This window comes from Protopterus annectens, chromosome 11.part0 (assembly GCF_019279795.1).
Source record: "Protopterus annectens isolate FY-2018-M chromosome 11.part0, PAN1.0, whole genome shotgun sequence".
In the NCBI taxonomy this organism is placed as follows: domain Eukaryota; kingdom Metazoa; phylum Chordata; order Ceratodontiformes; family Protopteridae; genus Protopterus; species Protopterus annectens.
Window position 1 is genome coordinate 58081652 of NC_056745.1, and position 22035 is coordinate 58103686.

Sequence of the window (22035 nt, forward strand, 5' to 3'; positions counted from 1 at the left end):
ACCACTTTTTATTTCTATTGCCTCACTTAACTTAATGCAAATAGAATACTACTTAATTAATATCACTTTTTATTTCTATTGTCTCACTTAACCAGTCATTAACCACTAGTCTTACTTTATTTTTGCTATATACAAATTTCAAAACTTTGATTATTTTATTACTTATGTTATATTCTTTCAAGATTTCCCATAATACTTTGTGGCAGATCTTGTCAAATGCTTTACTTACATTTCCTGCTATTATTTTCAATTATGTTTCCTGATTTATTACATCTTCTACCAATTCTCTTATTAACATTAAAAGTTCTTGATTTCCTTTTTCTTTTAACCCCAAAATTGTTTCAGTCAATAACTTATTATCTCTACTTACTATTGTTTGTTCTACTATTTTCATAAAAATCTTATAATCAACATTGTTTAATACTAGTGATCTCCAATTTTTATGTCTGTTCTTTCTCCCTTTTTCCATATAAATATCATTGTACTCAATCATATTTTTTCATTTATACCTTTTTCAAACCATTCATATTGAACACCTCTAAAAATATTCTTTTTGAGATTCTTGCATGTCCTTATACATTCGATATTTAAGTCCATCTAAACTTGTATCTGCTTCTCCATTTGCTGTTTTCAACACATTTTTAAATTCTGTCATAATCTTTTCTTCCTTTCTCCTATTATCTTTTTAGTTAATCTTTTTAAGTTCCATCTATTATTTCTTATAGTATCACATACGGAAAACATTTTCTAATTATTTTTTACTGACTGCATAATTTATTTTTGTGTATCACTAGGCATCATTCCTCTTCCATAACTTTCATATTATTCTTAGTTTTTCTTTAACCATTTCACTTAGATAGGGTGCTACTTCTTTTCCTCCTTGTAAAAATATTTTTGTTTGAATAACATCTTTTTAGTTTTCTTTTGGTTCATTTCATATAACATTTTTTCTTTTACTAGAAATTCTTATTTACTATTATATTTTTAAAGGCTTGGTTAATGATTTCCTTATATTTGCAACTATCTTGTATTCTTTTTGACCTTTTGCCATTCCAGTACTGCTTTTCTATATTTTTTTTTCCTTTAAACTAATTCAACAACTTGTCCAATCATTATAAAATCCTCTCATGTTAATATGATCTTATTTATTTATTTATTTAATTTATTTGACATTTGTTGACCTGGATAGTCCAAATGAGCAAATGCACTTTTTCAGCAGATGCCCAAGGATAAAAGCTCCATCTAACCATAGTTGACATTTCCTTCACATACTCATTTAACTGTGATTCATTAATTCTTTTTATCCCTCTACCTATTTTATATAACATATTCTTTCTTGAATCTCTATCCATATTGCTACATGGTCTGAAAATCCCATAATTTTGACTCCTTGATGTAGTACACTTAAACTCTCTGATACTGTAAACCAATCAATTTCAGTTCTGAAATTACTCCTTTTGTATGTCCAGTGCTTGTTTTTCCACGAGTACATGTTACCACTTTTGATCGTATCTGAAATAGCTTTTACATCTGCCCCTTCATTTTTCCTTTGTCTTAAATCACAGTTGAAGTCTCCCACTACTATCACTTGCATATTTACACTCACATAAACAAGTATTTTCCTAATCATAATCTGTCTTTGTTTTTGTAAAGTGTATGCGTAATGTGTAATTACCCCATACATTTCATTCTTTTATTTTATATCTAATATGACTATTCTTCCTAATACTACTAGTGTATAACCAACATTTCTATACATTCTTTGCATAAAATTGTTATGCCTGAGGATTTTTCATCTCCCAGGTTCCATATAACCTTACCTTCCCATAAGCCATTAACTTTCACTCTTTCTTCTTCTGTTGTTATTCTTACGTCTATTAATACTATAATATCTAACACTCTGCACCATTCCAACACTGCTAGCCTTTGTTGAGCATTCTTTATAATATTCACACTAATGGCTAGGAATCTCACCTCGTAGAAATGTTTCTAATGTTTTTATCATTTCCATGTTTGTTTCCTCCTATACCTGTATTTTTAAATTTGCATGTTCTATCTTTCACTCTTTTCCCAATAGATCTTCTTTTACTTGTTGACTCTTATCTACTTATCATCCCCTTCATCACTTGAATTACTTACTTCTTCCTCTGTCTCTCCTTTTTTTCCTTTTGTTTCCCTCATACATTCATTTACTTCCAGCTTTATATTTTTTCTCATTCAGTTTTTCTACTTGTGTTTCTTCTATATTATCTGCTAAAACACTCTCCCTATCTTGGTCTGACTTTATATCCTGTGTACAAATTTCTGTAGCATTACATGGTTATCTTATTTTTTTTTCACACTTTATACATTTTTGCTTGCATTTTTTTTGCTTCATGACCAACTTTACCACAAATAGAATGTTTACTTTTATCACAACTGTTAATTAAATGATCATCTTTACCACACAAAATCATGTCTTTGGTTGTCCCCAGTATTTACCCAATCCCTTATACCCCTCCACATTAATCATACTCAGCAAATACATTATTTTGTCATTTTGCATTTTCAATATAACACCACATTCCCATCCCCAGTACATAAAACTCTATTGTCATATATCTTTAAATTTTTTAAATAGTCTTTTAATTTGTCTCTTTCAATATAAATTTGAAATTGTATAAATACGCTTTTTTAGCTTCTCTGTTAAATGCCTGCACAGCATACAAGTTTCAAGGGTTTTTATTCTTTCTCTTTTCATGCTGCTCTAAAGTGTTTTCCATGAATTGTGCCTCCTTGAAAAATATGTCACAGAAAGTATCTTTGTTAATACAAATAAAACCTGTTACCTCTCTGGGTTCAATACCCAGTGGTGAAATGATGCTGTCCCATATTCATAGCTGTCCAGTTCCTTTTCCATTTTGCTCCTTATTCTCACCTGATGCCTTCCTCTTACTTCTGCTTTCTTCTCTTCACTTCTTTCACTGTCTCACCATTTGCGTGTATGATGATGCTTCCTCTTACTTCTGCTTTCTTCGCTTCACTTCTTTCACTGTCTCACCATTTGCGTGTATGATGATGCTTCCTCTTACTTCTGTTTTCTTCTCTTCACTTCTTTCACTGTCTCACCATTTGCGTGTATGATGATGCTTCCTCTTACTTCTGTTTTCTTCTCTTCACTTCTTTCACTGTCTCACCATTTGCGTGTTTGATGATGCTTCCTCTTACTTCTGCTTTCTTCGCTTCACTTCTTTCACTGTCTCACCATTTGCGTGTATGATGATGCTTCCTCTTACTTCTGCTTTCTTCTCTTCACTTCTTTCACTGTCTCACCATTTGCGTGTATGATGATGCTTCCTCTTACTTCTGTTTTCTTCTCTTCACTTCTTTCACTGTCTCACCATTTGCGTGTATGATGATGCTTCTTCTTACTTCTGCTTTCTTCTCTTCACTTCTTTCACTGTCTCACCATTTGCATGTATGGTTTCCTTATTTCCTGAACTTCTTTTTCTTGAATTCTGTCCATTATTGCTCTCTATGATGTTGCCTTCTTGCTCTCCAGTTCACTCCGGAGTCAAACAAACATCCCACAACCCCCACCCTCCGACTGAAGAGTTGTAACAGCACACTCAGATGTTGTAGAAGCTGTTAAAAACAGATTTTGTTGAAACAGATCTTACAAATCCATAACAGCAACCTCAACTCCTTCTTTTTGCTTCTCTCTTTAGCTCTCCTTCTCCTTTTTTTCTCCCTTCTCCATTTTCTCTACACCTCTCCACATCCGACTCATTATCCACTATATCCGAACATGTTGCTGTTCGATCAAGAGCCTCACTCATCTCCATTAGTTTAAAACCACAATCTTTCTCCTCCATTTTTGCTTTTCTGCTTCCTGCTTCTCAGAGCCACCTTTGCACCTAGACCGGAAGTTAGAAAGTGCAACAAAGAATAGAGTCTCCATATGCAAAGAGTAGTGGGTTTTATTGCTATATGTATGTATATATATATATATATATATATATATATATATATATATATATATATATTACATACTATTTATGTATTTACATATTTACATTATTTACAAATTTCCATGCATTATGAACTTCAATTTAAGTAATCCCCACTCTTTTATCCACAACCAAAAAATTTTCTCCAGAATCTTTGTCAAAGTCCATTTTCCATTGTATTTAATTTCATTTAGTCTCTCGTTCCATATAGTCCATGAAGCATAAAATATTATTCTGTCCAGTTTCTTCACTTCTTCCTGTTTTTGTGCACCATAATAACCAAATTCTGTTGTCCATATGTATTTGCTCAAATTTTAACAAACATTTCATCCTATTATGTTTACATATTTCTTTCCACAAATTATTAACTCTCACATTTCAAAAACACATGCTATGTAGTCTCAAACTCACCACATTTATTAGATTTCTATCTTGCTTTTTCTTGTATGGCATATTTGCTTTAACCAACAATTTTTTGATAGGCAATCTCCATAAAAGTCATTACATTCTTTAATCTTTTTATAGTTATTATATCTGATCATTATGGCTTTTTTCTTATCTATTTCTGAATATTTCCATTGATCAATGCAATAAAATGCTTTCATGAGATTTAAGTACCATCCCTTCTCACATATATTATTTTTTATTTTCCATAACACATTTTCCGTACTCTTCCATTTCTTCATTCACAATGCTTTTACTTGTTTGTTTAACGTCCATTCCTTCACACAATTCTTTATATTTATAATATCATATAATTTTGGGTCTATATCAGAAGCACGAAAACACTAAACCACAAACTCTCACATGAGCGAAAATGCCAGGAATCGAAAGTGTGATTGTGGGGTTGTGTTACAGTGAGGAGTGAGATACTTGCCCTTTCCTCACTGACGTGCGACCTCAGAGTTAAAATATATAGTTAGTGGGGGCGGTGTGATAGCAAGTTCGATTACCAGCATTTTTGCTCATGTGAGCATTCGCAGTTTTGTCTTTTCATTCTTATAATATAGACCCTATCATTTCTATCAAGTTTTTATTTTCCTTCATAATTCATTTTAATATCTTATATCAAATTAAAGATGCTGCAAATATTATTGGGTTTATTAAACCCAAGCCTTCTTGCTCTTCTTTCACATATAGGGTCCACATCTTGACTGGATTAGAGCCCCGTATAAAAGAAAATATAATCATCATTAATTCCTTTCCATACTTAATAGGATTCATATATGTTAGCAACATAAGCAGCTTTTCCTATTACCATGGTGTTCAACAAGTGTGCTTTTTTTCTATATAAAAATCTATATGATTTACAGAAAAACAGTCATATCCTTTACTTCTCTGAGTACATTATCTCATTGTTGTCTGTATTCATTCCATCCAAATATTATTCCTAATATATCTATATATTTTTCATTGAACTCAATACCTCCTATCATACCTTCAAAACCAAATACTTTACTTTTCTCTTTATTTATAGTTAAAGTAAATTTCTCCAGCAGGTTTTGTTGATGTCGCATATTAGATTTAGGCCTATGTGGGTAATGCGCAAGGAGTTACACTTACGGATATGGAGCATCTCTAGTAGGGCAGGGTCCGATATTGCCTTCTAGGCAAGACACAAATCACCTCTGAGCAATCTGTATGATTCTGAGTAAAGTGATAGTGATTTCAGTCTGTTCATGTAAGACAGGTGTTGGAGGCCATGGATTATCTTTGTAAGGTATTTCTGTGGCCTTTCCAGTTGGTGCAGGTGTTTGAAGAGGTACATACCAAATGGGGCGTTATGCTCAATTATAGGTCTAATGAAGAAGGAGTACAGAGAGGTAATAACCTCCATTTTTCTGGATGCAATCCCTTTACTTATGAGATGGACCAAGTAAAAGGCTTTTCTGACCACTGCTGTCACATGATGGTCGAATGTCAGATTGTTGTCAACCTGAGTACCCAGGTCTGTCACCATGGGTTATGTGCTTAGGGGGTTGTCATTGATGTGGTAATCAGTAGGGGCCATGTTTTTCCTGAATGGCATGATAATACATTTTTTTTGCATTTAATTTAAAGCCATGACTTTTGCACCAATTATTTGTAGCTGTGAGACTCTCTTGCAGTATGTTAATGTCAATTGGGGAGTCAATGACAGCACCCAACTTACAGTCATCCACAAACGTCATCAGCCACAGGCCCTTGGTCTTTGCCTGGACCTCTGAGAAGTAGATGCCAAACAGTAGGGGTCCCAAGACAGATCCCTGGGGAACACCACTAGTGACAGGTCTGCTGATGGAGATGGTGGCACCTATTTTGACCTTGTGGGTCCTATCTGTGAGTTAGTTAGCCACCCAGGGTTAACATCAAGTTGTGTTAGCTTTTCAATGATGCCTGAGTGGGGGATTGCGTCAAAGGCCTTGGCCAGGTCAAGGTAGCTGTATGTACTGACTTTCCCTCATCCTATCAGCTAGTAGGTTGGCTAAGTCAGCAGGATCAGTGTAAGTGGTACCATTAAGTACTAATTTGGAACAAACTTGGGCTTTACCATGAAGGTTCCTAACATAACTGAAGAATGATTTGTGGTTTCCCTTTGTTCTGGATGATAGTTTCAACTCATAATTGGCTTTGGAGTTTTTCACTAGTGATCTAATTTGCTTGCTGGGGCAGAGGAGGGAAATTTTCTGATTTGGAATTTGTTCCTTTTTACCCTTGAACAACAGTTTCTTCCTTTTGTCGTAAAACCTGTTGATAGAGGATGTCCACCAGACAGATTTGTGTTTCCTTGAGGAGCAGGTTTTAGTTCTGTTGGGTATGGCTGAGTCCATGCAGTTGTACAGGTGTCTGCATCCTCTGAGGGAGGCGGTGGTGTGAAGCTGCTGATACCCTCCCTTCGGAGGGTGTAGTCAGCTTTTGAGAATATTTTTAGCCTGGTTACAGCTGGGGAAGGGTTGGATGGGATAGAAACTTCAAATGAGACAGAGTGATGACCTGATCTCACCAGGGAAGAACATACTATGGGAGTGGTGCAGTGGTCACCCATGTTTGTGAGAAGCAAGTTCAGTATGTTATCTCCCCTTGTGGGGTATGAGACCAGCTGGTCTAGTGCCTTAGAGTTGATGAAGTCAAGGAATCGTTGGGTGAGTGCATTAGTGCAGGAATAGTTCACCCAGTCTATGGTGGGGTAGCTGAAGTCACCAACGATTAGGGTGCTTCATTTAATGGCTATTGATAAATTGCTGAAAATCCTGTTAGTAATTTTAATTGTGCATCCAATATTGTTTGCAATGAACTGAAAACTTCTAGAAAGATAAGTATACTGCAACAGCCTGACTCCGGGACAGAAAGGTTCTTTGAGGTGGTGCCATGCAAAAAAAAACATGCATGAGTACTTGAATATTTCAGTGACTGTGTTTATGACTATCATGAGGAAAAACACATGCTCTATTGCTATGGGACAAACGTAGAGCATTTGAACTCTGGTTGTAACTACTCAGTGAACTTGCAAAAGAGAACTTTGAGACACACGGTTAAAATTTGCATCAAAACATTTACGGTCATTCGGCCAAAAAGAGCTTACTGGATCAGGAACTGCTTTCCAAAAACTGGACAGCAGTCAGTCTGTCATCACTAATAACCGAACTAAAAATGTCCACCTTTGTTTAGAATACTTGATTGAAGTAGATTACACGCACATACAGGAACAGACTAGTCAAACATCAAAATGGTTATTCTTGTCTGAATTTTACTCCATTGGTTTTACTGAAACTGCATTCAGGTTGACATTCATCAGGAATTGACAGAATATGTCTATTGCATTGAACTACATTGCCATCTTTGGTTTTCACCATGTAAAAACATGTTTCTCTAGTTTTCTGCAGTTCTATAGTGTCCTACATTTTCTCTCCCTCTAACTTTATGCAGAAAGCTTGACCAGGCTGTAAGACAGATTTTGGTCATGCAGACTGATGATGGTCACAAACTTTAGCTTATTGGTCATTGTTCTTAACTATATAGTGCAGAATAACTTTTGGTTGAAGTCATGACTGTAGCATTGTTATTAATTTGTATTTGTCTTCCAGGCATTCGCTGTGAGAGGTTTACTCTTTGGGCACTGTAACAAGAAGCTTGATATGCCATTAGAGCTCAGTGTGGAAGTTTGTCTTAATATCTTTTGGGTTATTTTCACAGCTCTCTCAGCTTCACAGTTTCATTGCTGATATCAAGGAGTTGATGCAGTATGAGTGAATCAGTAATCAGCCGCAAACTGTTGGAATTCTTTGCATATAGTTTGTGTACCATTGTCTGTACCAAATTCTATTGATATCACATGAGAAGTAGTCGTGAACTATTATTTGTTGGCTTCCTGATGGTAAATGAATTACTTTAATGTCAAGTGACTTGTAGTAAACAGCAGCACCATATTTCTTGATTTCAAGATCACATACATGAGCCACTATCTTTTTCCGAGGAGCCTGTAGCAATGCCACTAGCATTAAAGGTTCCCATCTTTAACAGGATTTATGTATAATAAAAAAGTGACAATTTCACACTTAACAGACAATGTCTTGATTGATACTTGCAACTATACAGACATTTTGGCTGTTTCTCGGTATTGCTCTGACCTTGATGATCCTCGTGTTTAACACAGCACTTCTTACCGATTTAGGGGGTACCACTATCAGAGCCATTGCTGACTCATCTATGGCCTGGTGCCAGTTCCTGATAAAGCACTCCCACCCCTAAGTTCTTTAAGTGAAAAAAAGGGGGGGGCTTTGGCTTTTATTATAGCAAGCTGATTGGTACCGATTGTCTTTATGGAAGAGCAAAAACTTTAGCTTTTACTGTTCATAGGTTCACAGTTTGGTACTAGGCTATCAGCCCTAGGGCCTATACAAGCCTAGCCATAATAATTCCCTGGCTATTTCTTCCCAGAATATTTATTTCACTGGTCCCCTGTCTAGTAGGGTGACTGACATGATTCCCGTGGTGAATTTCCTATCTCCCATCCAATCCAAAAGGCGCTCAGTTTGACATGTATGGGCAGTCTATTCCAGAGTATGGGGAGTCTCTGGGTCAGGAACCTATCCCTCCAGCATGTTTTGTTCATTGTGATGACCAGATTTAGATCCCTGGAGCATGTGGCTCTGAGGGGATTGGGATTTCTTTAAGTGTAGCATGTCTAACAGCTCTGGGTTTGACATGGCCTTGTATGTTAAGCAGAGATCACCTCTGAGTAGGCGATATGCGACAGAGTATAGCTGGAGTTTTTTTAGATGGTCAGCATAGGGCATCTGCTTTAGGCCTGTGATTCTTTTAGTGAGGTATTTCTGTGGCCTTTCCAGTTGTTGCAGATGTCTTGTGAGGTACATACCAAATGGGGAATTGTACTCTATAATGGGTCTAATGAGGGATGAGTGCAGTTGGACAATGACCTCCTTTTGTCTGGATGAAAAGCCCTTAGTGATGAGGTGTGCCACATAGAAGGATTTCCTGACTGTTCTGGTGATGTGGTTAGCAAAGGTGAGGCCAATGTCCACCTGTGTCCCTAAGTCCCTTATCACACTTCCAATGTTTAGTGTAGTGCCACTTATGTGGTAATTCATGGGTACATGTTTTTTCCCAAAGGGGATAACTATACATTTCTTGGCATTTTAGCTTGAGCCCATGACTTTGGCACCAAGCATCTGTTTCTGTAAGGCCCTTTTGTAGAATATCCACATCATTTGGGGATTCAATAATGGCTCTCAGTTTGCAGTCATCTGCAAACTTTGTTAGCCAGAGTCCCTTAGTGCTGGCCTGTACTTCAGAGAAGTAGATGCCAAACAAGAGCGGTCCCAGGACTGAACCCTGAGGTACTCCACTTGTCACTTGTCTGGAGTTGGGTTTTGAGTCAGCTACTTTTACAGTGTGGATTCTGTCAGTAAGCCAGTTGGCAACCCATCGAGTGATGTAGGGATTAATGCCCAGCTTAGTAAGTTTAATGTTGATTCCAAAATAAGGGATGGTTTTGAAGGCCTTGGCAAGGTCCAGATAGGCTGTGTGGACTGCCTTACCCTCATCCATGGCTCTGTAGACTGATTCGAAGAAGTCAATCAGGTTGAGGAGACAAGATCCTTTATGAAACCAAACTGGGTTGGGTCCAATGTTTGAAGGTTGCCAATGTCTTTGTTTATAAGTTCCATGATAATGCATTCCATGGCTTTGCAGACCAGGCTCGTCAGACTGATGGGAAGATAGTTCCCGGGATCCAAGGTGGATCCCCCCTTGTGGAGTGGGATAACTGTAGCTGTGCACCACTCATTGAGCATGAAGCCTGAGGTGAGGCTATGATTAAACATGACACTTGGGTGAGGTGCCAGTTAATTTTGTAGTTCATGTAGTACACAACCCGGGATGTCGTCTGGTCCCACGGATGCTGTATTCTTAGCTTTGGAGAGTGCGTTTTTCACCTGCGTGGCCGTGATTACCAGAATTTGGCAATATTTTGGTATTGAGATGGACCCTTTAGGGAGTGACAGGGGGGGTGAAGTTGGCACTGAATCGATCTGCCAGGATATTGGCAATATTTTTGAGATCATTATATTTAATGCCATTCTATTGTAGTTCAGAGCAGATCTGAGCATTGGCATTTAGATACTTGACATAACTATAGAATGCTTTGTGTTTGTCCTTGGAATTTTTGGCAATTTTATTTTTGTAACTAGCTTTGGAAGATTTTCTGAGAGATTTCAGCTTCTTACTGAGGCTGGTAAGGGAATATTTTGCATCCTGGGATTTTCCTCTTTTCTGCAACAGTTTCTTCCTTCTGTTGTATAGTTTGTTTATGGCAGGGGACCACCAGATTGGCTTCCTTTTTTGGAGGAGAGCATCTTGGTTCTATTTGGAATGGCACGATTCATGCATGAGTGGATGTGCTCATACAGTGCCTTAATGTAGGATTCAGCAGTCGAACTTTCAGTTTCCGTCTGCATGGGTGTCATGAAGTTTGTCACTTCTGACTTGAGTAGCATGAAGTTGGCTTTGGAGAAGTTTTTTATGGAGGTTTCCTTACTGGGGGGGGTGGGGGTGGGATGTGGATGTTAAGGGTGATTAGCTTATGGTTAGACCTGACCAACGAGGGGGTGACCACTGGTGTGGAGCATCAATCGCCCATGTTGTTAATGACCAGATCTAGGATATGTGAGCCCCTGGTGGGACTATGGATTAGTTGATCCAGAGCATTGGAATTTATGAATTCCAAGAACTGTTGGGCAAAGGTGTTGGTACCCGAGTAGTTTTTCCAATTAATGGCAGGGTAGTTGAAATCACCCAGTATTAGGGTGTTTGGTTGTATCTTAATATTTTCCAGTATGTTTAGAAAGGTGCAGTGAGAATCTTGGGGCATGGTGGGGGATCTGTAGCAAGCTACAGTTTGGATTGCAGTCTTACCTAGTGTTAGTTGCACCTGTAGAATTTCAGATGCATTATGTTGGGCAACTAGCCTAGAGGTGTGAATATCCTTGGTGAATATAGACACTCCTCCGCCTTTAGTGCTTTGGTCCTGCTTTGGTGGCCGAAAAGTGTGGTAAGATTTGTAGCCTGGTATTGCAGGGGTGCTCTCTGAAGCCTTGAACCAGGTCTCAGTTACTGCACAGATATCGATGTTCTCCATTTTTAGGAGTGCCTTGAGAGAGTGCATTTTGAGGTTTAGACATCAAGCATTGAGTAGCATTACCTTCAGATTTTGCATGCTTATATCTGTTATGGTGGTGGTTTTGTCCTTTGAGCCTTGCCTAAAAAGGGCACTATAGGGGTGGCAAGAGCTTTGGCCAGTAACCTGAATCCTAGGGGCGACAGGTGCAGACCATCTCTGGCAATGCATTGTGGTCTGTTGATCATGTCTTCCCAGGCATACAGATACTAGATCCCCTTTTAATGACACCAGAAACTTAGCCAATTGTTGAAGTCAGTCATTTTGTCCTTATACCGTGGTATCATTCTGGGCGAAGGCAGGATGCTACTCACGGCTAGGGTCATACCTGCCTGGGCCACATGATCTGAGAGCTCCTCCATGTCTCTTTTCATGTAGCCCAGGGAGGTACATCTCAAGTCATTCACTCCAACATGGACAAGGACAGAGTCATATTTGTACTTGCTGTGGAGTGACTTGAGTGCATGCATTATGTGGTGTCCTGGCACCCGACAGGGAGCTGACAGTTTTCTCCTTGTTCAGTCTGGTGAGTGGGACATCAGTGTGCCTGACTATAGAGTCACCTATGACTAAAGTGTTGGGTACGTTGTCTTGCCTTAGGGGCTGTTGTTTGGTGGCACACTGGTGTTTTGACCTATGTGTCACTTTGGTTGTGATTGGTGTTTGTTTGTGTTTTAGCTTTGGAGGTTCTTGTTGCTTAGGCAGGTTAATGTTAAGGGCCTCTGCATAAATGGGTTTAGTGTTACTATGTGTGGGTGTTGGTGGCATGAGTTTTGAAGGGCTATGTGTTGCTTAAGGTGTAGTACAGGTGTTAATCTTCTCCTCTTGATTGTCTAGCACAATCTTGGCTGGAGAGAGCTTTGCTTCCAGTTTGAATATGTAAGTGCATCTCTCGCAGTTTGTAGTGCTGGGTGGTAGGAGGAGAGGGTTGTCTGTGTACATGAGGCAATTGTTGCATTGCCCCAGTATGCCCAGATCCACCAGGTGGACAGGAGAAATCACCGGAAGCTAACCCTTGGACATGCTTAGTTCGGTGTTTCTTTTGTAAAGTGCAAGAGCTGTTTTCCCTTACCTTAGCAAGGTACTTTGCAATTATAGGCTGTTTAGTGCCTATGATTAATTTCTCCTTATTAACAAGAAGAGTTGAGTGCTTTAAGGCTTCCTAGTGCTTTCCAGCAGGTTTCAGAGCAAGTGCTAGTCACAGGGATTCAGATTTTAGTGCTACTACTGGAAAACCAGCTAGTTCTAAGGAAATATTTGAAGAGCAGACTTTCTGGCACCAGGAATACATTAAAGTGCTAGACTAATAAGCTAATAAAAGTGCAGGAGTGCAGAGAACTAGTACATCTAAGGGAAAAAATTGAAGCTTACAAAAAGTCCTGGATACAGCAAATCTGTATCTGAGCTACATTCGTTTCAAGAAAGGTAGGAAACAGTTTTTTTTTTTTTTTTTTTTTTAGTATAAGGTGAAGAGGCAGAAGACAATGGGCCTTTGCTAAGTTCTCAGTATTAACAGTAAAATGAGCTGATGTAATGTGACTGGGGGGAGTGTTCAGTATTGACTTTATACCAGAGGCAGACAACTCAAAGCCACAAAGACAAAAGAGGACAAGTACTGGGGGGTGGGTGGGGAAAAGACGACAGTTGTACAGATTACAGAGATATTAAACAGTGCAGACAATAAATGAGAATTAACTCTTACCTTTTCTCAATATCACAGCTGGCAGTAGGTCAGTCTCTTTGCAGCAGGCTGAGCAACAGGTATATCTGATTTAAAACACTGGCTATTTAAGACACAGGACAGGAACCAAACCAATTATCTAAACAATAGCAGATGCAGGAATACCTTGGCTAGATAAAACCAGTTCTGCAATCTTTCTCTCACTAAGACAACAGTTAGGTTTCTAGATAAAGGATCTCACTACAAACTGAGGTCAACACTAAGATATTCAACTATATTACACAAGAAGAAGTTGTACAGATTACACAGATATTAAACAGTGCAGACAATAAATTAGAATGAACTCTTATCTTTTCTCAGTATCTCAGTTGGCAGTAGTCATATTTGTACAACTACCTCCCTAAACTAGATCACATGCCTTTTCAGGTCTTCAAGCAAAGAAAAAAGGGGTTCTACTTTTTTAATCAGCTTAATATACACAAAGTACTGAAATGCCCCCAATGCTTTGTGCCCTAGGTTGTTGCGCCTTTTGTCTCCACTCTTCTGAGCACAATTATGTCGTTGTGTAACAATAATCCATTATGCTCTAGTAACTGTGCTCTTGCTATAAACTACTGATGTAAAAAACTGTTTGGTTTGAACCCAATTATTTGATCATACATTACATACATGCAACATTATACCTTGCAAGTCAGGATCATTTTTTTAGCTTGTTTAAGATTTTCTAGAATTGTGATGGTTACAGATCTTGTCTTCATTATGCCTTACACAAAAGCTGCAACATCATTTTCACTTTCAGATAATGGTCAGATACATATATGATATCTGGACAACGTATAAGTAACAATGACTTGTTTACTTCGTACAACTATTATTTTGCATTAAACCTTCTTAAAACTAACAGTCAGTCGTCTCTGGCACTTTTTGTAGCACTATGTTAAGATCATATGACTTGATTAATGGAACTAATGATTTATGGTCAATTTAGAGCTGGAAACCATGGGCCCTAATAGGTATATGGAGAATGTTTAACATGACCACATGCTTGCAAGACATTCTTTTTGAGACTATCTCTGTTCAGTGTGTTATGTTAACATTCTAGGGCAATATGCTATATGATGTAACACCTGTTATTCTCACAGAAGTAATAATGCACTCAGGCTAAAGTAACTAGCCTCTGCATTCACAAGTATCTGGTTAGTGATATCATAGTAAACTAACTGAAGCTATTGAAAACATTTATTTTTCTTTGGTTAATGCTTGCTCTTAATCATGTCTCCCAAGACCATGGCACATTTTTCATTTTAAAAAAGTGCAATAAAGGATGGCTGACTGTGGGAAATTCTTTCACAGACCTTTGACTTTTGTAATGAAATGTGTCAGCTTTGGGCATTTTTTGGCTAATGGTATTTGCCAAAAAACACTGGAAACACCTAGTATAGAAAATACTTTTATATTTACTATCTTGAGTGCTATGTCTTCTAATGTAGGAATTAAAGATCTGTCATGCACCACAATATCATCAAATCTATTCAAGTCAAAACAGATTCTCATTCAACCATTCTTTTTTAATTATTGTGGTGATGGATGCAAACCACTCAATAGCTTCAGTAATGCTTTCTGTAATGCAGGTTTTGCATTCATTTAAGTTCTCATTCTACCCTAGTTAGCAGAGGAAGTGATACCCTTTTTGGTGTAGTTAAGGTACATGGAACAGCATTTCATTTTAGTTTGATTTTTACCTCCAGATTCAAGCAGCCTAATTCACCACACGTATTTTTGCTATTAAGCAAATTTCACATGCTACAACTCTGCTGAGCCAGTTATTTATTTATGGACCATCTAGCACATAAATCCAAAACTTAAACTTCTGTGCCTTCTGCTCAGACATGATTAAAAATCTACAAATGCACTTGGGTTGGGCTAGAAGGCTATGCACACTTGGTGTGGACACTTCTGGAAACTGCTATATGCAGCATGTGCTATCACAGTACCACTGCTCACTGTGCCAGTGTTAAAACTCACTACCATTCCATGTGTTGGGATTTTAACTTCCCAGTCTGCTTCTACATATGACACGGTAGTAAATGAACCCAAGTAAAATACTTTCTGTGCATTATTTTTTAGTTTCTCCATCATTTTCAGTAAAAAGAAAAAAACTCTTTAACTTGATTTGTTATATAAAGTAAAGCAAAATACACCAATCTGCTATATCTCTTACACCTCCTGCCATCTGCAGACCATTGCTCTGCCCCATTACAGTAACGGTTACCTCTTGGGAATTTTCCAGTCTTAGCCTCACACTGCTTATCGAACATTTACTTAGTCTGATTCACGTTAGGCTTTTTACAGAACCCCCCACTAACTTTGTGTTTCACTTCACATCATTCACCGTGTTGTTAACATATTGCTTTTGTGCCAGCTCAGTTTCTCTGGCCACCTGTAGTGCCTTTTCTAAAGTTAGAGTAACCTAAAGCTGTATCTGCAGAGACAATTTAACATCTTTCAGCCCAACCACAACCCAGTCTCTTATTTGTTGATTCTGAGTGCCATGAAAACCATTAAAAGCACAATTTTATGCTATTTCATATAATCATCTCACAAAGGCTCCTATCCACATGCCATTTGGCTGTACATATCAGTAAAAACATGCTATCTTGTGCATTGTATTTCTTTTTGGCACAAAATGTCTATTGAATTTACTAATCGTTGACTTGTATGTACCATTGGCTCTCTGTAAATGGAAAGTTGCTGTATATTTGGGCTACTTAGCTACATGGATTATATCTTGCCAAGGATATTACAGGTGGCCAGCTTCCAAAATATCATGGCACCTTCCACATGCCCAAACTGTCAAGCAGTTCAAGCTGAGCTGACTAAAATACAAGTTTGGGTGCAAAGCCCTTCAGAGCTTTATGGTTGTCAAGCAGAATGCTCCTTTGAGGCTTTCAAAGATCGACAGTCGACTTGCACTGTTCCTTTGCTTGGCAGTTAAGTTCCCTTTGAAGGAAAAAAAAACTTACAATTTCTTATTTGTGTTGCAGTTTTACCACTTTCCTCTTCAGGACAGTTATTTTAAAGCTAGGAATGTTGTGTTTTAGCATATTGTCATGAGACTTAACTTATTTTTAAACTGAGTGCTCATTTTTTCTGTCAGTTTAAAAGTGGTCTAAAGTAACTGGAAACATTTTTTTCTGAGAAGAAATTGTGTTTACCTTACTTTTGTGTGACTGGCAAATTATTTTACAGTACTTTTACTGCATTTTTCTTTCAAAAAAGTCACTTTTTGTGGATGGGTAGTGCTTACCAGCAATTCCTGTCCATCTTCCCTGAGAAAGACACAGCATTTTCAGCTTGACCATGGAACAGACTACCAGTCATATGGTCTGTCCTTTTTCCAGTCACAAAAAGAAATAATTAAGCAAATAGGCTTTGCCACCACAGCAGGCCAGCAATTTGTCTCATTTGCTGGTGGGTGACTCTGCAGTGGCCATATGTTGTACCTCAGACCATTCATCTTTTACCCAGGATCCCTTTGGTTTAGCACCTACAACTACTATGGACCAGGGGTTATTTACAGCCTCTGTTGGTGTCCCCTGAGTAGGTAAGGGATAGCCACTCTTGTTAGTCCTGGGAGTGGAAGAAAGGAAGTTTTGCCCTGTTGTGTTATAATACTGTGTCCACCCCTGGAGAAGCTGTGCTGCAATTAGAAACAAAGTTGGTCCCATTTTCCTGTCAAAAATAAATGGAAAACCAAGCATGTATCTTACTCCTCCTCAAATGTATTTGAATATGAGTAGTTTACTGAGTCTGGCTCAGGGTTTAATTCAGGCTATTTGATTTTTCTTGTAAAGTAGTTTCTATTAAAACAAAGAGGGATACCTCTTTTCCTGAACAGATTCAAGATTCTGAATCTAAAAACAGCAAGATGCAGGGATGGACAGAGTTATTCCTCAGATTTATGATTCAAACTCAGAGGAGAGCTCAGTTGCTAATTATCCCTGTAGGGGGTTCTGTTTCTCTGAGACTGTTGCTAGAATGTGCCAGTGTTCTCAGTGGGAGAACACTGAGATTTCACAGTCCCTCAGAAAATGCTATGCATTGTTACAGAAGAAGTTGTTATATCCTAGATCCATTCCTCCTACGCTGTCTGTTGTGTGTTTGTTCCTGCTTGTAATTTTCCTGATACTCAGCCAGCTGCCCCTAAGAAAGCAGATAGAATGTATAACGTTTCTCAGGCCTTTAATTTTTTATCAAACCAAATGAAAAATTAGGATGCAGAACAAAGCTGAAACATCAGGAATTTTAATCTAAAACAATAAAATCATAAAACATATGTACAAACAGACAAGTGCTTTCACACCTTATATGGCACTTCCTCAGATCTTTAAAAACACTACAAACAAATTCCATTCATATAAAAAACTAGGCAGCCAATACAAACGCATAATAAATCTTCACGTGACAAATGGCATTTCATGAAAATGAATACAAAGTAACAGCCTATCTAACTCAGAGAAGGAATAACTCTAGATGAATATATTAATACAAACCAATGGTAATGAAATAAATATAAGGACACTCAGCTACCTGTCCAAAAAGAGTGAGGGCGTGATTAATATTCGTATAAAATTAAACAACCAGTGGATCAGTCTATTAGAAGTTATAAGTCTGGAGAGTGAATGCAACATAGCACTCTATCTCTCTCAAAAAAGTAGTGGCCTTAAATGAATATGTTAAAATAAATGCCAATAACAATGAAAAAATAAATAACACAGAAGCTCAACTACCTATCTGAAAAGGGGGCATGATTTGAGGTGTGGTTTCAAAAGTACAGTTTAATTTATACTGTAATCTTTGCCGGCTTGCATTAAAATAATCCACCTGAGTTAATTCTGTTCTGTCTTATTCACACCATCACCCATCCTTAAATCACTGGAAGAAATTTGCAAAACTAAAAAAATAAAACAATAAGAAGACCCATAGTTCATTACATGTTTCACTAAAGCATTCCTGTCATTAGGTGTTCTAAATTCATAAATATGTTTATGAACTTGTTCTTTCAATGAGCAGTTCATCTTCCCCTCATAGAAACAAGGGCAAGATGTATATCTTGTTAAATACACTACATCAATAGTGGAACAATTGCTATAAAAAGAACATTTATACACTCTCCTTGTGGATGGATGCCTAAAAGTTTGCATTAATGTCAATATACTTGCGATAATTACATGCCCTGCAACAATAAGTACCCTGCTGATCACAGTGTGGCATGTCACTCTGACCATAACTCTTGTAGCACAGTAAACATTTCAAGGATTTTCTATTCTTGAAAGAAAACTTTGACTCTATTCCAACAATTTCCTTTAGGCTCTCATCTGCCATCAGTATATTTCAATTCATTTTAAAACTGTCACAAATGGCTTTATTGTCAGAAGAATAAAATAAGAGAATACCAACCCTAGAGCGATCAATAGCAGCCACACTATTCTCTAAAGGGGTTTGCACAGTAGAGAAATAAGGTTTAGTTCGACTTCTTCTATCTATGCTCTTGGGTGCTAGACACTGATCAACCCCAAGATTTAAGATCAGCTTTAAATCTAGATAACCGTTGGACAAACTCTTCCTCTTCACAAACAAGTCTGGACATCTTCATCCCTTGGCCTTTCATTATATTCTTATAGATGTATCTGGGATGTATACTATCCCTATGTAAAATGTGATTCCTTCTACAAGGTTTCCTGTATAAATTCAACTCAAATCCACAATCGGGGGTTCTATAAACTCGAACATCAAGAAAATTGATTTCATTATCTGAATAATTCACAGTAAAATACAGAAATGAGGAAGAAGAATTAAGACATTCCACAAATATCAGAAGGTCAGAGTTAGACATGGTCCATAATATGAAGACATCATCCACAAAATATCTATAATATGTAATATACTGAAAGAACTCATTCGCTACAAGTACTTAGGTATTCTCCCAATGTGCCAAAATAGCATTCACATAGTTGTTGACACAAAAGGTACTCATTGCAACTCCAAGTTTCTGTGTATGTGTGACTGTGTTGATATTTCTTCCAGGGCTATGGCCGCTGATAGTGTTTTGGGGAGGTTTGCATGGTTGCATTCTCATAACCTGACAGATGTTGTTAAAAATGAGACTTTAAATTCTCCCTTGGATAGAGATTAACCCCCGGATTTACTAATCTTCCATGCAGGACTAATCCAGTCCTGCACGGAAGCGGCAGTTTAGGAGGAGGGCGGCAGAGCGCCATGCATATTTTGATACAATGTTCAGATAGAAAACTGTATGCATACTTACACCCAACAGTACAGAATTTGCTAGAATGTTCAAAATGTAAGTTGTATGCATAATCATACCCCACAACTGTTCTAATCTGTCCAGCATGTCCAGAAAAATGGCCCATATCACCAACTTGGTACCCTGTTCCCCTGAAAATCCAGTGTGATGTTCCAAGAATTGTAGGCAGCTATCAATGACATATAACTGATATTCAAACATGTACATAGTCAGAGAAAGTATTTGGAAAGAAACCTGTCATTCTAGCACCTCACCCAAAGTGTATGACAGCAACTCTCAACATATGTTGCATTAACACCTGCAGCCTGTCACGCCTGTATGTAAGACACAGGTCACGTATATAATAATTTATAAACATACCAGTGTACAATATAAGGCCATTGTGTAGTGTAATAATACATGTAAGGGAAAGACCACTGCAGTGACTAAAAATGTTGTGAAAACTACAAGGATATATTAGTTGCTAATTGTACTCTCTCTCTTACCCCTACCATATGTGCATAATAACCCAATGACACTCCTCAACTGGTATGTGTACACTGCAAACTTTTGTTGGGACATGTGTCCTAATGGTTTATAAATATTCACATTTGTTTCTATGCATGTGCCATGTAAAAATACACCCATATTGGTGGCCTGTTTCCATCAATGAAACCTGCATGCTCCTGTAATGGCCACTGCTGTTCCATATATGCATGTGTTCTGCTTGCTCTGCAACTGTGTTAAATTTGGTGTGTTGGGTTAATGGGAATACTTATGCATGTTGTTATAACTAATCCTGAATGCTGTTGACTGTTACTAACCCATATCTGTCATAAACCTGTGACAACACAGCTCGTATGGGAAGGCCAGTCCCAGCAGACCCATCTGTCCCTCCTCAGCTGGCCATGTCACTGGGCACCAGCACATCTGGGGCCCAGCCTGGGACCTCCTCCTCCGTGGGCCCTGTGCCACCTTTGGGTGGAACCGCTGCAGGGGATGGGGCTCACCCCCTGCAGAGCAGGCATGGAGGGGAACCTGTCACCCATTAACAGGTCCGGGCCATGGTGCATAAGGAGCTTGATCTGGAGTATCGAGAGTGGCTACACCAGCTTGAGGGCTGAGTGGCACTATTAGAGGGTGAGCCTGCCCCTCCTACACAGCCCCCAGCACAGCCACCTTCGGGGCCGTGAAGGTGCAGTGGTGACTGCCCATGGGTGGGGACCTCAGTCCCCCTTTTTCCAGTTGGGGGCTCATGGGCTTGTGACTTCCAAACACCCCTCCCCGTCCAAGGTGTTTACCTCCCACATGTGTCATATACCAGCCCTGTATGCGTCTTGTGCATCTTGTCTGTTAACCTACCCAAACTACCTCCCCAAATATACCTACTACCCCTCCCCAACATCCCACTCTCACCAGAAAAAAAAAAGGGCAATCTGTTCCCATAAAAAATTCTCACCCCATAGATAGCTGTCCATTTCGCACACGTGTCCACTGGACACATGTAATGTGGTCTAATTGGCATCACAATGAATATGTTGTCCTCACCCGTCTCCCAGGAGTTTGAGGGTCCAAATGTACCTGCAAATATAGTGTATATGCACAGCTGTTGCTATAGAAGAAATGGGCAGCTATACCCTTCCTGCACATGCCTAGCTATTTTCCCTACTGTCTTTCCCTCTTTGTGCTCCATTTTTCACCACTGTCCTATAAACCCATTTTTCTTTTCTTTTAAAGGAATTAGTGCGGGGGTAAGTGGCAGTGAGCACTATTAAGCAGCGGTAAGCGGGTTTGCGAGGGTGTGCCCGGGGGTAAGCTATGCCTACACAGGTTGAGAATTTCGAAGCTAACTGACTGTAAGAAAACATAAGCGGAGGCTGGCAGTGCTTACCATTGTGCAAACTCGTGCAAACCCATGTACAACTGCTTAAAAGTGCCTTAATCACTCTGTAGTCATCATCCCTTGTTCTGCTCAGCAACAAAATAAACTGCCTTTCCAAGGCTCAAACCCAAGACTCTGCACTCCATAAACAAAGTGATTTACCACTAAACCATAGCAGAAATACATAACCTGAAGTTTTCACAAACATATCATGCAGCACAATCAGTCAATAGTACAGGAAATGTATTATCATCACACCACATAACCTGTTAATGCAAGACGTCTGGACAAAGTATGCCACACTGTGGGTACAAATAGGGATATATGTCAACTTATGCTCTGATACACTTAAAATGTTGCTAGTTACACAGTTAAATGTATTAGAACACATATGTAGAAGGAGATGAAGTCTGAAACACAAAAGTGTTGCCACTAGTTACTGGCTTCAATGCTGTGATCATACATGACAATTGCCAAGTGAATGACGAACAGACCAAAATA